This window comes from Hippoglossus hippoglossus, chromosome 5, assembly GCF_009819705.1.
Source record: "Hippoglossus hippoglossus isolate fHipHip1 chromosome 5, fHipHip1.pri, whole genome shotgun sequence".
Lineage (NCBI taxonomy): Eukaryota > Metazoa > Chordata > Actinopteri > Pleuronectiformes > Pleuronectidae > Hippoglossus > Hippoglossus hippoglossus.
The window spans coordinates 2,111,269-2,126,268 of NC_047155.1; the positions used below are offsets into that span (position 1 = coordinate 2,111,269).

General features: G+C 46.6%; 1 protein-coding gene across 1 annotated transcript in view; it reads left to right on the forward strand.

The window, feature by feature from the left end:
* LOC117761171 (receptor-type tyrosine-protein phosphatase T-like) overlaps positions 1-15,000 on the forward strand; it is a 152,834-nt gene that overhangs the window by 228 nt on the left and 137,606 nt on the right. The window contains exon 1 of the mRNA XM_034584837.1: positions 1-293. This exon is cut by the window's left edge and continues 228 nt beyond it. The gene's annotated coding sequence lies outside the window, so the exon portion shown is untranslated. The remainder of the gene's footprint in view (positions 294-15,000) is intronic.

Here is a 15,000-nt window from a genome sequence, read left to right on the forward strand (position 1 = left end):
ACTTCTTGGTGTCTTTGCTTTTCTTCTCGTTCTTTCTGCGTCTCCTCATCCACCAATGCGAGGATTTCTTCTTCTCTGTTGTTGTCACCGTTGCTCTGACCCCGAACTGAGGGAAACCACTTCACCCGCCGCACGGGAGCATGTGAGATAAACCGCAGCTTCAACCAAGAAGAAGAAGAAGAACGGAACCAAAACTCAGAGAAATGGATATAAACGGAGTTACTCCCTCGTGCTGCCGGCAGCGGTCCTCTACTTTGGACTTCTGGGATTTACCGGTGGACAGTTCTTTCCAGGTAAAGCGGATTTATTTGTTGCGTTTGTGGATTTTTTATTGAAAATGTCTCATCCATATTTTTTGGTTTGTGATCTCGTGCGCTTTTTCCTCTGAGTTTGGATCCGTAGCGAGTGTCACTGCGTTTTATAAAGTGGACGTGCACGTTGGGTTTGTGACTTTGTTGCTGCACTTGTTATATTTCTGGTTAATTTGAAGGTGAAACGTCGCTGGAGTCGTTTTGCTTTTAGCTTTTACAGCTTTTACGCACGTGAATACGCGCGGGAATCTAAACGCATGAGCTCGAATCTCCTGAAACATGAATGTCTTGTTTGGAAGAATTAGTTTTTAACGTCCAGTTCGTTGCTGAGTCGGTGGTTTGAGTCCTAACCACTGGTGCCGGAGCGGACTCCTTCACGTGCGGCCGCGCTCCGCTCTCCCCCTGGCGCGCACCGGAGCTCCGGAGCGAAGTTTGGATGGAACCTGCTCCACGAAGCTGCTCGTAACGCGCGGATCGTGCGCTGCTGCGGGTTCACGAGCAATCAAAGTGTTGTGTTTCACTGTCGGTTACAAGTCGCTGTTGTAATGAAGCTCACACAGAACAACGCGAGGTGCGGGCACAAAGCAGACACCGTCTGTTCTGGATGGTTCGATGCGGAGTCGCTGCGTCGAGGCTCCGCTTCAGCGCAAAGCGCGAACTGTGTAAAAGCGTCACTTGGTTTATTCACGCAGAGGTGGAATCACTGCTCTGAACGTGAGATAGGAAACAACAGCTTCACGTGCAAGTTAGTCTCGTAGAAGTCGAACCTCTGAAAGCTTTTTATTCAACTTCTGCAGCTGAGTTAAAACCCTGATTCCACCTGATATGTTCAGATTCATATTCTGTTCCGTTGTGTGGAGCTGCTCAGTTTGTGGAGGCTCCGGGATCCGTCGCGTCTCTGCGCCGCAGTCCGGAGCAGCTCTGCTCGGGCACTTGTTACGCACCGGAGATGTTTGGAGAATCGCGGGCGTTTGGCAGCTTTATTCAGGATTTATAATCCAATCAGACACGATTCTTATGATTATTATCGATCATCGATGAAAACAGGAGCCAGTCGCCGGATTACAGCAGCACCAGCGGAGATTTAGCTTCCGTCTCTCCCGCGTGTTTGATTCCCTGATAAAACACTAACGTCCCGAATGGAAATCAGGATTAATACGCGCATGGAATCAAACCGCGCTTATGTAGAAGTTGAAGTCAGTTAATGCTTGTTGCACAAATACTGTGTGGAACAGAATAAAAGCCCCTCGTGTGAATCGAACTCGTTGATATTACGATGCTGTGGAACTCTGGGTCAAAATAAGAGACTCCATCACCTCAGGTGTTTGGGTTCGATCTGCTCTTCTTCTCCACTGAGCAGCAAAACCCTCATTTCACAGTTTCTCGGTGGATAAATCAGGTGGAGTCAGAGCTGATCTCAGTGCGCGCAGCAGCAGCAGCAGAGGCTCGGGTCTGTCTCGGCCTCGCTCGGCCCCCCTCGGCACCTTCTGCTTGGTATTCAGACCCGTGAGGCTGCAGAAAGAGGGGACTTTGAAGGGAAGACTGGCTCTGAAAACCGAGTCCTCCCTCCCTCGTCCCCCCGTCTCCTCGTCTCTGTCCCGGCTGGATGAGCGCTGCAGCGCGGCGGAGCAGCCGTCTCTCTCTCTCTCTCCCTCTCCCCCCCCTCTCTCCCCTCCCCCCCCCCTCCCCCCCCCCCCCCCCCCCCCCCCCCCCCCCCCCCCCCCCCCCCCCCCCCCCCCCCCCCCCCCCCCCCCCCCCCCCCCCCCCCCCCCCCCCCCCCCCCCCCCCCCCCCCCCCCACTCTCTCTCCATCTCTCCCTCTCCGTGCGTAATGGTGCCGCGGAGGGAAACCGCTTCATTGCGCGTTATGGTGAAATAAAGTCTCCAAGAGGCCAGAATGTGTCCTAAAGACCAGATCTGCTATAAACTGGTTTATATGAGACATGGTTATTAATCACGTGCTGGAGGAATCTAATCCGGTTCACTCTTCACACCTGGAGTTGAGTTTGGCTGCGATGTGCGTGATGTTATTTATGAAGTGTGCTCAGTACTCGCACCTAAACAGTTACTTCATCAGAGGTGTGTGTGTGTGTGTGTGTGTGTGTGTGTGTGTGTGTGTGTGTGTGTGTGTGTGTGTGTGTGTGTGTGTGTGTGTTTCTCTGTCTGTGTGTGTGTGTGTGTGTGTGTGTGTGTGGTGTGTGTGTGTGTGTGTGTGTGTGTGGTGTGTGTGTGTGTGTGTGTGTGTGTGAGAAACATAAAGAGCTGAGGGATATTGCGCAATTTGGTTGTTGTTCGCCTTTGTGCCGTTAGGGGGCGATATTCGCACATAGGATCTTTCAATCATGACATATATATACACACAACACACACACACACACACACACACACACACACACACACACACACACCACTCAAACACTTAATACAAACACACACACTCTCACTTAACACACACATGTACAAAGATCTATCTACCTCTCTATCTCTCTATCTATCAAACACAAACTTTTGATTAGGAAGAGATCATTGTGTGAGGTAATGAAACTGTGTGGTAACAAACCGGTAAAATAGTTTAATCAGTATTATTATGATTTAGACTGAAAGTATTTGACTTCAGCAGTGGAAGCTGCGGTTTGTGTCTCGTCTCTCGTCATCAGCCTCTGCTCATGTTCCTCCTCTAACTTCAACCAAGAGGTTCTAGTCTGTGAACATTGATTCACTTTCCTGTTGAGAGTTTGATGAGAGGGTTGATGAAGATCTTGTGTGGACAGTGAATGTGATGCTTTACGACCAGCAGCAGGAGTTGGGTCTATATTAACAGTTTGTCTGTAAGTGAGATTACACAAAAACAAACTGAACTGATTTCCACAAAACCTGGTGGAAAGTTGCGTCATGCGTCAGGGAAGAACCCATAAAAGTTTGGATTTGGATCAGGGGGCAGCTCCGGGATTCTTTTTTTCACTTTCTTTAACATTGCAAGAGATTCATGGTCATTTTTTTGATATTTCCCAGTAATTATTGATCCTGATGAGAATGTGTAGGTAATATGCTGCAGCCTGATTCCAGGGGCCTGTTGGGCCTCAGCACAGGTATGAGCTCTATTCTAGTTTACTTTAGGTCGGCAGGACGACCTGTCTGTAGTTGGAATAAACTTTAACTTTATTCATTACACCTGTTTCATATTTCACGTTCAACAAAGGAAAAGCATGTGTCTGTGTGTGTGTGTGTGTGTGTGTTGTTGCCAAGCTGTGCGTCTGATCCAGTGACCGCTAACTGCTACATCCAGTCGAATCTGGAGGTGACCACTAGGGCGTTGAGGTGTGTGTGTGTGTGTGTTTTCAGGGGAAAAGCAATTTACAATTTAGATCCCACTTAATTAGATTTCTTTGGCACTTTAAGGACAGAAGAGGACGGAGGGAAAGAAAGGGAAAGAATGAAAGGAGGAAGAGGAAGGGAGTGACCATCAATTCCTCCGTCTGTCTCTCCTTGACTTGTTTGTCTCGTGTGTTGACGTGTCGGAGGGACGGGGGGACGTCTTCGGATTTGATCGAATCAACAGCCTTCAATTCCCCAATTATAGAGGCCTTTATGTGATTAGTGCGTCTCGAGCTTCATATGAACGTGTGACGCAGAGAGAGGGAGGGAGAGAGAGAGAGAGTCTTATAAACAGAGAGCGGAAGAGAGGAGAGATCAAGATGAGGAGAGAAAATGGGTTTAATTTGTGCAGAGAAAAAGAGGAGGAGATGCAATGAGGAAGGAGAAGAAGCAAGTAAAAAGAAGAGGAGGAGAAAAGGGGATATTGATGGAGAAGGGTTAGAAGAAGAGAGAAAAGAGGGAGGAAACAATGGGACGAGGAAGAAGAAGGAAAAGGGGGAAGTACGGGGAGGAGAGAAGACGGAAATATGGGGAGAGAAAGTGTAGAACACAGGAAAAAAGAAAGGGATGAAGTAGGACGTTGAGAAAAGGAGGAAAGCAGAGAGAAATCGTGGATGGGCACGGAGACAGGAAAGATGGAAAGAGAGCGGAGGTGAAGAGGAAGTGGAGGTGGATCAAGGAGAAATGAAAAAAACGAGAGAAGGGAACAGAGAAGGAGAGAAGGACCTTGAGGAGAAAGAAATAGGAGACAAGGAGAAAGGGAAGGAGGTGAAAGGACGAGACTGTGGGAAGAGAGATAGTCTTGTCGTCCGTTGCCTCATTCATCACTCCTGTCTGGGCCAGGATGAAGGAGAGGAGGAAGAGGAGGGAGACAAAGTGCATAAGGAAGAGTAGAGGACGAGTGGTTGGAGGAAACGACAAAGACAAAGGATGACAGGAGGTCAAGAAGAGACAAAAATGACACAAATTTGATTATGTCTGTGTGTTATCGACTGGCTGAGTGGCTGTAATTGTTTTCTCTCTCTCCCTGTGTGTGTCTGTCTGTGTGTGTCTGTGTGTGTGTGTGTGTGACAGAGAGAGAGAGAGCTCTATGGCAGGATCTCTGTCACCTCATGCCCCTCTCTCTTTAGTATGCTGTCCGTCCTCCCTGTGTGTGTGTGTGTGTGTGTGTGTGTGTGTGTGTGTGTGTGTGTGTGTGTGTGTGTGTGTGTGTGTGTGTGTGTGTGTGTGTGTGGTGTGTGTGTGTCTAATCCATGGCACTTATTCTATTGGCCCGACTGCCTGACAGCCTAATAGCAGGGCACGCTGAGTGCCGGGGGCGTCGTGTGTGTGTGTGTGTGTGTGTGTCTGAGTGTGTGTTTGTGTGAGAAAGAGAGAGTTGTGTCGGACGCTGAATGAACTGCAGAGCGAGTAGTGGCGCCTACAGAGCGAGAGAGAGGGAGAGAGAGAGAGAGGGGGGGGCTCTCTCTGCAGTTAATAAGGTTTTTTACGAATGCTGCATCCACACAACGCATCCACTCTGCTACGGGGACGTTGGGCGTCCACCGGACTCTGGAGTTTTAGAGACGCTGAAACAGTTTGGAATCACTGCTGAGCCCGGTTTCATTTAAAACTCCTGGTTTTAGTCTAAACAAACGAAAACACACACGAGCGCTTCCTGATTGGATCTGTTCAGTCAGGACGCAGCCTTTTGCTGATTCGTCATTTGTTGTGTTGCTCCCTTTGCTCTGCTCACGTTTTCTATGTTCTAATAACTCTAATAATAATCATAATAGTAATAACTCTCTTAGAACGGGTCCATAGAAAGAACTGGATTGTGCCACACAGCTAAAACAAAAGCTCTCTCTCTCTTTTCGTTCTCCATTCTCTCTCAAGATCCAGGTTTGCTTTCTCATTGGTCATCTTCATCTCATCACATTGCGTCGGAGGTCAGTAAACACAGGAACATGCTCACTGACACTTATCACGACCAAAACAAACCTCCTCGTGCTCTGAGTGAAATGTTTCTCGCCTGGACGCCTCAGAGTCGTTGTGTGAAAACAACAAAGCTACTTCACAGCCGCTCTCCAGTGATGGGAAATGTTGTCCGAGTTGTGTGTATATACGCCACGGAGATATTTGACAGTTACCGAATGAGATATATACGAGCAGTGAAGGACGACGCAGCTTTGAGAAACACGTCTAATGGAAAGACAAGAAAAAGGGATGTTTATTTGCCCTGAGGGGGAATTTGTCTGGAGCATCAACGGAATCCAGCAGCGCTCACACAACTCCACGGAAACAAATGTACAGCTGCAGCCATTAAAGAGCCGCATCGGTTCTACAGATAACTTCCTTTCTTCAATGGCCGGAGGATATTTGACAACATGGGTTTTTAAAATGTAAAACGAGAAGTGACAGAAAATCGGTTTGATTTGGCTCAGGAGGAGGAAACAGCTCCGTGGTGGGAAAACGTATAAAGTGGAAGAACTTTAAAACAAATGATGATGCTTTTCCAAATATAATCCAACTGTGTTCCCCTGGAATTTAGTTTTAGGTTTGAACCCGAAACTTTCCTTCATCTCTTCCTCATTTCCTGCTTAGTATTCTGTTAAAAATTAAGAAAGCAACAACATACTTCTTTAAATCCTGTACATTTTGCATTTACTGCAAAAACACATACTTTGTATTGAGACCACATGCACAACAGCATCTTCTATAAAGGCTCCTTGTGTGCAAATATAATAATAATAATAGTATTTCTGTGTAAAACGTGATGGTGAGAATTCTCCAGGAAAGTTTGCAGCTAAATTGTTTCAATCCTGAAAAGTACTTCAACTCAGATCTTCGTCTTTAATTCAGTAGACACCAACAAACCTTCAGGCTTTGAACCTCTTTATTAAAGATACAGATATATTTCAAGTTTGATGAGAATATGAATATATAAACAGATATTGATGAATATCTGTTTTCATCGCAGCCGCAGAATCCGGCACCAACGCGTATCCCCGGCATCTTGTTTAGGCAGATTCCGCCTGAATAAAAGATCTGCCTGCCGGACACCGATGCTTTCATTACAACAGGTTAAAGCATTAATTACAGTTAACTCGTTCATTACATGAATTATACAGGGAGGATTTCAGAGCAGCCCATAAATTATAGAGCAGTCATAAATGATGGAGCAGTGCATCCGGAGCCCTCAGCCTGCGAAGGGCAGAACGGCATCGCAGACAGGATCCAGCCGTCGAGTGGTAAAAGGCATAAATGATGTGGAAACAGTTTTTTGTTTGTCGGCTGCGGAGGCTGTTAACTCCGGCCTCGGGGCAGGAGGCTGCAGATGTTCCTCTCGTGCGTCTCACTGCTCCGTGACTTCATTAAATAGCGTTTTGAGTCACTTTCCAGCTCTCGGAGGTTCAGGGTAAAGATCCTCGTTGACGGTTATCAGAGATTAAGGGGCGGGCAATACCAGCTTAAATTAATATCACGCTATTTCCCTTTTTGGAAGATCATGGTATTACTTTGTATTCACGGTATCAGGGTGGGTTATTAAAGGTTCGAGGTCACAGCTAACTGTGAAGATCAGGGTGAGCTGATGAAGAGGAGGGCGGCGTGCTCCACCACCCGTCCCTGTGTGGATAAAGCTGGATTTCCAAAAGTCTCCTATGCGAGGAAACAAACTAAGAATCAAGACGCCACCGAGCTGGTTAGAATGTCGGAGGAGTCAAACATACACGGCGCAGCACATTAAAAACTTCCCTTCCTCTCATTAAAATAACTGCTGATTAATGCAAGAGGTCTTAACGGAGCTTAACAAGGTTTCGGAGTAATTAATCCATATTTAATAGAAGATGTTAGGCAAGAGAGACCGGGAGGCTGCTTAATCAACAAGATTGGGAGGGGAGGGGAGGGGAGGAGGACGAGGGGGGGGGGGGGGGGGGGGGGGGCATGGATGGATGGCAGATAGAAAATAAAGGAGGAAATGAGACATAAGTGTGAGTCGAGGATATAAACAGTGATGGAGTTTAGCCTGAGGAGACAGAGAAGATCTGAGATGATATTTGAGTTTAATTCGCTTTATTCTCACTTTGGCTAAATGTAATATTTGTCATCTTGTTTCTTGTCCAATCGAAGTTTGTCGTTGCCATGTTGGCTTGTTCTCACATCTCAGCAGCGACTTTGTTTATCATAAGCAATAGAAAAAGCCTGAAATACATAAATTGAAATGTGTTGTTAATAGTTCATAATTAATGGAAATGTGCTGATGTGGGGTTTTGGTGGATTAACTCCTATGGAAAGTGGTTCTGATGGATGCAGCGGTGTGCACGTGGAACGAAGACAGGGGACGAGAGACAGATGCTGTGTATGTTGTGTAGAGAGAGAAGTGATCACTGGAGAGATTAAAGTTGGGAAAGAGGTTTTGCCGAGAGAGAGAGAGAGAGAGAGAGAGAGAAAGAAGAGAGAGAGAGAGAGAGAGAGAGAGGAGAGAGAGAGAGAGGAGAGAGGAGAGAGAAGAAGAGAAAGAGAGAGAGAGAGAGAGAGAGAGTGAGAAAGAGAGACAGAGAGAGAGAGAGAGAGAGAGGAGAGAGACAGAGAGAGAGAGAGAGAGAAAGAGAGAGAGAGAGAGAGAGAGAAGAGAGAAGAGAGAGAGAGAGAGAGAGAGAGAGAGAGAGAGAGAGAGAACGCAGAGATAAGAACAAACATCATAATATTTGTCTGGTGGTTGGATATTGCCTCTGATTACACACACACACAAACACACACACACACACACACACACACACACACAAAACAAAATACAAACACACTTGACTAAACTCTTGCCTTGTGTGCACAAGTATAATCCAGCATCATCTCGTCTTTTCTTTCCCTCCTTTTTAATCTCTCTCTTCATCTCTTCCATTTATTCACCGACTCATCTGTCCGTCCACATGTGATTCCATTATTTTATCACCCGTCCACCTGTCGTACACAATTGTTGTTTGGAAAGTGCATGTGAAGTTAGAGGAGGAACACAGATTGTGTATGTGCATTTATTGGGAGTGTGTGTGTGTGTGTGTGTGCGCTTGGATTGAATGCAGATTAACAGATAATTGCCTCTGTCATTGCCGGTGACAGGACACCCAGCCTGGTTAAGTGAGACAGACAGACAGACAGATGGTTGGACAGACAGGTGGACGGACGGATAGACCATTGGAAAAAACCATTTCCCCGACCGGGAAGCATGGCAGCCGCCGCTTCACCTGTCAGTCACAGCGAGGGGAGCGAAAAGGAAGAGCGATGTAGGGAGATAAATAAGTGGGGGGGGGGAGAGATTGGGAGGAAGAAGTGAAGCGATGAGGAGGAGGAGGAGGAGGAGGTGAGAGGAAGAGACGAGGAGAGAGCGAGAGCGATTGGCCGTGGAGGATAAAGGGCAGAAATGACAAATGATGGGAGAACGAGTGGGAGAGGGTGAGGAGGAGGAATAAAGGTTGTTGATTGCTGAGGAGGAGGTGCGGAGAGGGGGGGGGGGGGGGGGGGGGGGGGGGGGGGGGGGTATGGAGGAAGATCAGAAAGTTGAAGAGGATGAGGAGACAAATGTCTCTTTCATAGATGCTCTTCATTATGTAAATGTGCGGGAGATTTAACATGTCGCCGTCACGTTGAGAACATGCAGCAGCGACCTTTTCCATCACGGAAGCACTTTGGGTCTCACCTGGAAACAGTGACATGTCGGCGAGGTGAACGCCGTCACATGAACATCGTGTCGGCGCCACCGAGGGAAGTTTAATCCACTTCCTGTCTCCAACCAGTCATGAATTCTTACGCACAGTGGGAATTAAACCAGTTAAATAAACCTTAAACAAAAAAAAAGACGTGTTTTCATCCATACGTGCATTTGAAAGAAGCGACGTCGTCTCCACACCTTCCGACGCCGGGCCTGTTTAAAAACATCCATTATGGAAACATTAACATAACAAAGACTTAACTTCCGCAGATTCTACGTCTGGTTAAGAAGAAACAAGCTACAGAGGCGCTACAGAAAGAATCCGATGATCTGCATTTAATCTGTGTCTCTGTGCGTTTGTTCTCCGTGAAGCGCGTCGTGAATCGCTCCGTTTGCTGCTAAACGCGCTATAAATACATTCACGTCAACTTTGACTTAACGGGAAGCTACAGAGCAAATGGCGTCTCGACTGTAAATAACACGGAGCCTGTCGAGCATATTTTTAGATGAAAGCTGTGCAGCAGCGACGTCGCTCCACCAGGAGACAACAGCCTGAGAGACATGGACGTGTCCTTCTATACGTTCACAGTGTTGCTCTATTTCTCGTTTAAGTCTAATAGCACGCACATGTTGGGTTGTTTGTCCTACAAAGTCCAAATTAAGGAAAACGGTCTTACTTTCAAAGTAAGCAAAAAAAACAAACAGTCGTGAAAGAAGCATGAAAACAATGTTATTTCTTAAATGCACCCTTTCTTAATTGGATTTATATAATAACATCAATCTTAAGTATAAGAAATGGAGCAGAAGAAGAGAGGGGGAGCAAGAGGGTCCGCAATTTATCTCCGAGTCAAATCTGGAGTCGCCTGGACCCGTTTACATATGACCCACGACCCACCTGCTTTTGTGCATCGGACCTTTAGCTTCAAAATGTGATCAGTTTTAATAAAGTATGAATATTTCTGTGTTTCTTACGTTGTTGAAAAGTAGAGTAAATAATTCCCCCTCCTCCCTCCTCCAGCCTTTCAGGGAGTCGAGTCTGTTTCTACTAGCTGAGGATAATTGCAGAGCAGCTGCTGGACGAGACTTTGTTGTCGGGTTATTCAACTGACTAATTATGAAAAATACTTTAAGTCCTTCACAATCCTGTGCAGTGGGATAATGGTCCATTGAAACACTCTTAAACATGCACGGCCCTGCAGGAAACAGGTGCACGACCCATTTCAGCTCCGTAAGTGGAGTTTGAAACAGTCACATCATTTTCAAAGCCCAGACTCGAGTCCCAATTAACGCCAGAAATACCATCAACAGCTTCTAATTATAAAACCTCTCGTTCTTCAAAAACTAGTCAGTTTAACAGCGGATGTGGACGTTTAACATCTTCTTCTACTTCTTTTTATCCCCAATGAATCATATGTTTGAGGGCGTCGATTAAAACCTGGCAAACGCCTCAGTCGTGGCGAAAAAATATATACGGTATGTCTGAAGTGGGTGTGGCTAAATCGTCTGACCGCCCACCAAACCCCAGACCGCCCGGATGCACGAAATATGGTCGTCGCATGTATCACGCTCAGATGTACGAAAAAGCGTATTGAGGTATAACCTGAACCGAAGAAAGAAAGAAATTAGAAAATGTAATCACTTACTAATTTATTTACTGACTGGACCGTTAGGCGTATCGTAATATTTGAAGTTTCACGGTGAAACAGGAAGTTGTTGTATTTTCAGTCATGGTCTTGGCGCCACTTACTGGACACAGGAAATGATTTATTTTGGTGGATATTGTTTGCGAGACGTTGACAACGGTGTCGTCCTGTCGCGTTGTGCATCAAATCAGAAAACACTTGGTGCAGATGACTTGTTGTCCACTGTTGTGTGAAGAGATCGCAACACAATTACATAATTAATCAAGCAACAGTTAACATTTATACCCGGAAGCCTGTTGTTGCTTCTTCCTGTCTAATGCTGTTATGTTGATTAGAGCCTTGTGCACATGTCCCCTGTCAAGTGTCAATAACGGGACATGGACCCACGATGACTTCTGGCACATGTGACGACCCCCCTTCCCGATGTATTCTTTAGCTTTTAAACTTTAAAATAACACGGAGGCCCTTTTTTAAAGCAGGTTCTGCAGTGCAACTGTTTTTTCATTTCAGTCTTCGTCTTTTATGTATTGATACGCAAACCTTTCCAACTCAACCACGCTTGCTCAAAATATCTCAGCTGTTGTTTTTTCGTGAGTGAAGGAGTTAGGGATTCTTGTTGAGGGGAAGATGGAGTGGACGGGCGGGGAGCTGCACCATGAGCAGTGATGTCAGCGTTGTATCGGGCCGTCGTGGTGAAGAAGGAGCTGGTCACGAGCTCTGGTTAGTGACCGAAAGACGGAGATTTCAAATTCAAATGTGTGTTCTCTCGGTTCTGGGCTCGGCTGAACCGCTGCTCCCTCACATCTAAAGACAGACAGTCGAGGTGTGTCGGGCTTCCAACCAGATCGCCTGCTGGTTGCCTTCGGGTGTGGGTTTACTGGTCGTGCCAGGGTAGACCCAGAACTCAGTGGATGCGCTACATATCCCATCTGGCCTGGGAACAGCTTGGGATCCCCAGGAAGAGCTGGAAAGGGACATGTGGACGTCCTCAGCCCAGATGAGAGGAACACGATGGATGGATGTTTTTTGGAAAATTCTGAGGATGGAAACTTTGTTCATGTCCTTTTGATGAGTCTCTGTGTTTAACTTTTAACTTCAGCTGAAAATATAATGGTAAAAAATAAAAGTAGTCCATGTTTGGAAGTCTAACTTGCACAACTTTTGTCTCACTCCTGCAAAGCAACAGAAGTGCAACTGTCTGCGAGCCCGAGTGTTTTTCTATCTTGCTGTCAGTCTGTGGCCCAGAATAGCATGACTGACAAAGGAGCAACAAAACCCAGAGAAACGCAATATACCAGCAGCAGCCAGCCGACTGTGTCGACCGACTCTCAGAGCAGATATAACTATGCCATAAGAGCAGCCCTCTCCGTTTCTAAAGATTAGAGCGGAGAGAGATAACAAGAGAGAGGAGGGCGATTAGAAAGACGCAGCTTTATGGATAGATGGAGATGGAATGGGAGGTGGAGTGGTGGTGGTGGTGGTGGTGGTGGTGGAGGAGGAGGTGGGGTGGCGAGGAAGTGACAGCCCAAGATGTAAAATGAGGGAGATAAACGGTGAGAATGAGGGAAGGTGACAGGGTGAGAGACAATAAGAAATTACGCCGACAGACGGGGAGAGGGTGAGGGGACGGTGTGCAAACAGAGCAGGAGGTAAAGAATGACGTCTTCGGGTAAATGGAGGGGAAAGACGGGGAGGTCAACGGAGACGGAAGGACGTCAACATGAGGGGACCACATGGTCCGGTTTGTCCAGAGTCACGACAAATACAACAAATACCCACCTAACTCTAATTTTATATATATATATACACAGTATGTGGATATGACAGTGATAGTTGACATGCTCAGCTAACATCAGCTGATCACACCTCTAGACATAAACATAGTCTTGGGTTAGTTTTAGTTGACTTCAACTTTGTCCACTCACACCAGAGTCTGTGAAACACACACACACACACACACACACACACACACACACACACACACACACACACACACACACACACACACACACACACACACACACACACACACACACACAGATAGATAGAAAAAGAGAAGAGAGACACAGAGCGAGCGTGATGCGAGGAGAGTGTTAGGTATTAAGGAGTATTAGTGCAAGTGTAAGCCACAGACAGTAATGAACTACCCTGCTGCTCGATAGACCACCGGCTTTGGCTCCGAGTGAGTGGTGTGTGTGGTGTGTGTGTGTGTGTGTGTGTGTGTGTGTGTGTGTGTGTGTGTGTGTGTGTGCGTGTGCGTGTGTGGTAGGAGGAGACAGCTCTGGGAAGGTAACAAGGCCCTTGTCTTATGCCTCTTGAGGTCCTATTAACCTTTGCTCAACATTCACACACACGCACACACACACATACACATTATCCTTTTTTGACTGTCCCACACACACCCTCATGTTCTTTTGTTTCTCTCACTCTGACACACACACTCTGACACACACACACACACAGACACACACACACACACACACACACACACACACACTCTATGTCCTCACTAAGGAGATTTAAGAGCTGGTTAATTAGTTGGCTGAGGCTAATTTTCTGTTGAAAGTTAATGCCACCGTCACGCATGGCGCCCTGTGGAGAGGGTCAGAGTGCGCTGGCTTGTGTGTGTGTGTGTGTGTGTGTGTGTGTGTGTGTGTGTGTGTGTGTGTGTGTCTGTTCATGTCGTATAGACACAGCTGTTTTTTTTAGCCGTGTCCTCTGCAAGGACTGTTAATGGGTGTGTAAACTCTTTGTATAAACTACTATCAAGTTCACGTTTTAAAAAGCTGCCCTCTCTGTTATAGAAATCACATAAACCCACATTCCTCCTGAAGTGCGTCGCTCGTTCGGGTCTAATCACGCTGGCAGAGGAACAACAGGACGATCACTGCGACGAGGAAACAGATTCACATCTCAGTTTACGTGCACATAAACACACACGCCAAAAGGTTTGATATGAGACGAGAGACAGAAGAAAGCAGGTTATTCAAAGCTGCCGTTGTGGCCTAATTCCCGGCGACTATCTTTAGAGAAGCGACTCTCACTCAGCGCTCAGTGTTTCGACTCTGGAGTGGAGCTTTGATTTTTTCGGCTCTTGAAACTTAACTTCCAGGATTCAGCCAAACGTCTTATTTCACAGGAGCTCAACACTTTTGTGAAACACGTTTTTTTATATCCACCGTAGGAAAATCGGGAGGGAGTCGGGGACTTAGGAGACATGTCAGTCTTTCTTTACGTCCGGGATTATAGTTCCTGTCCTGGACTTTTGAGGGTTTGTTTTACCTCCTGTCTCTTTAAGACCCCCCTCCTGATAAAACCCAGCTGCTCCACTCTGTTGTGATTGGTTCACCACTTCCGGCGTGATTAGAAAATGTCGGCCTCCGCTCTCTGGCTTTGTTAGGGGGGCGTGTCAGACTAGCTGCTGGGCGTGCACTTTGCAATGATCGCTGCTTCATTTCGTGGTTGAATGTCATTGGCTGTGTTGAGTCGGACGTTTCCTGCGTCTTTCCCCCGTGAACACGTCGTCTCCGTGTTGTTTTCAGAAAGCAGGAGGTCAGATATGTAAAGAGCATGTTAATGACATGTAAATGAGTCATGTCATCACTGAAGCCACTGGTCCGTTCCCACTGTCGTTCCCAGTAATGAGGTCTGTGGACTAACGAGCTGAGGAAACGGACACAAGCTAATTCAGGTTCTGAGGATTGGATTGTTTCTAGTTTTTAGGTTTTCAAACGCAAACTTTGACAGCTTGCAAAAAGTTGTTTCCCATTTATTTTATTTCTTTCCTCTATTTGTTTTACTCTTTATTCTGACAGCAATTATATTCAAGCTCGGTTTCGCTCTCTCTCTCTCTCTTACTCTTTCTCTTCTCTCTCTCTGGTTGATCGAGGTTCAGATGAGAAGACACCGTGTAGGTCGTTTGGGGCGGAGCAGCTCATTACGACAACATTGTGAAGTTTTATTTCACGGCGCCCTCTAGTGGCCGCAGT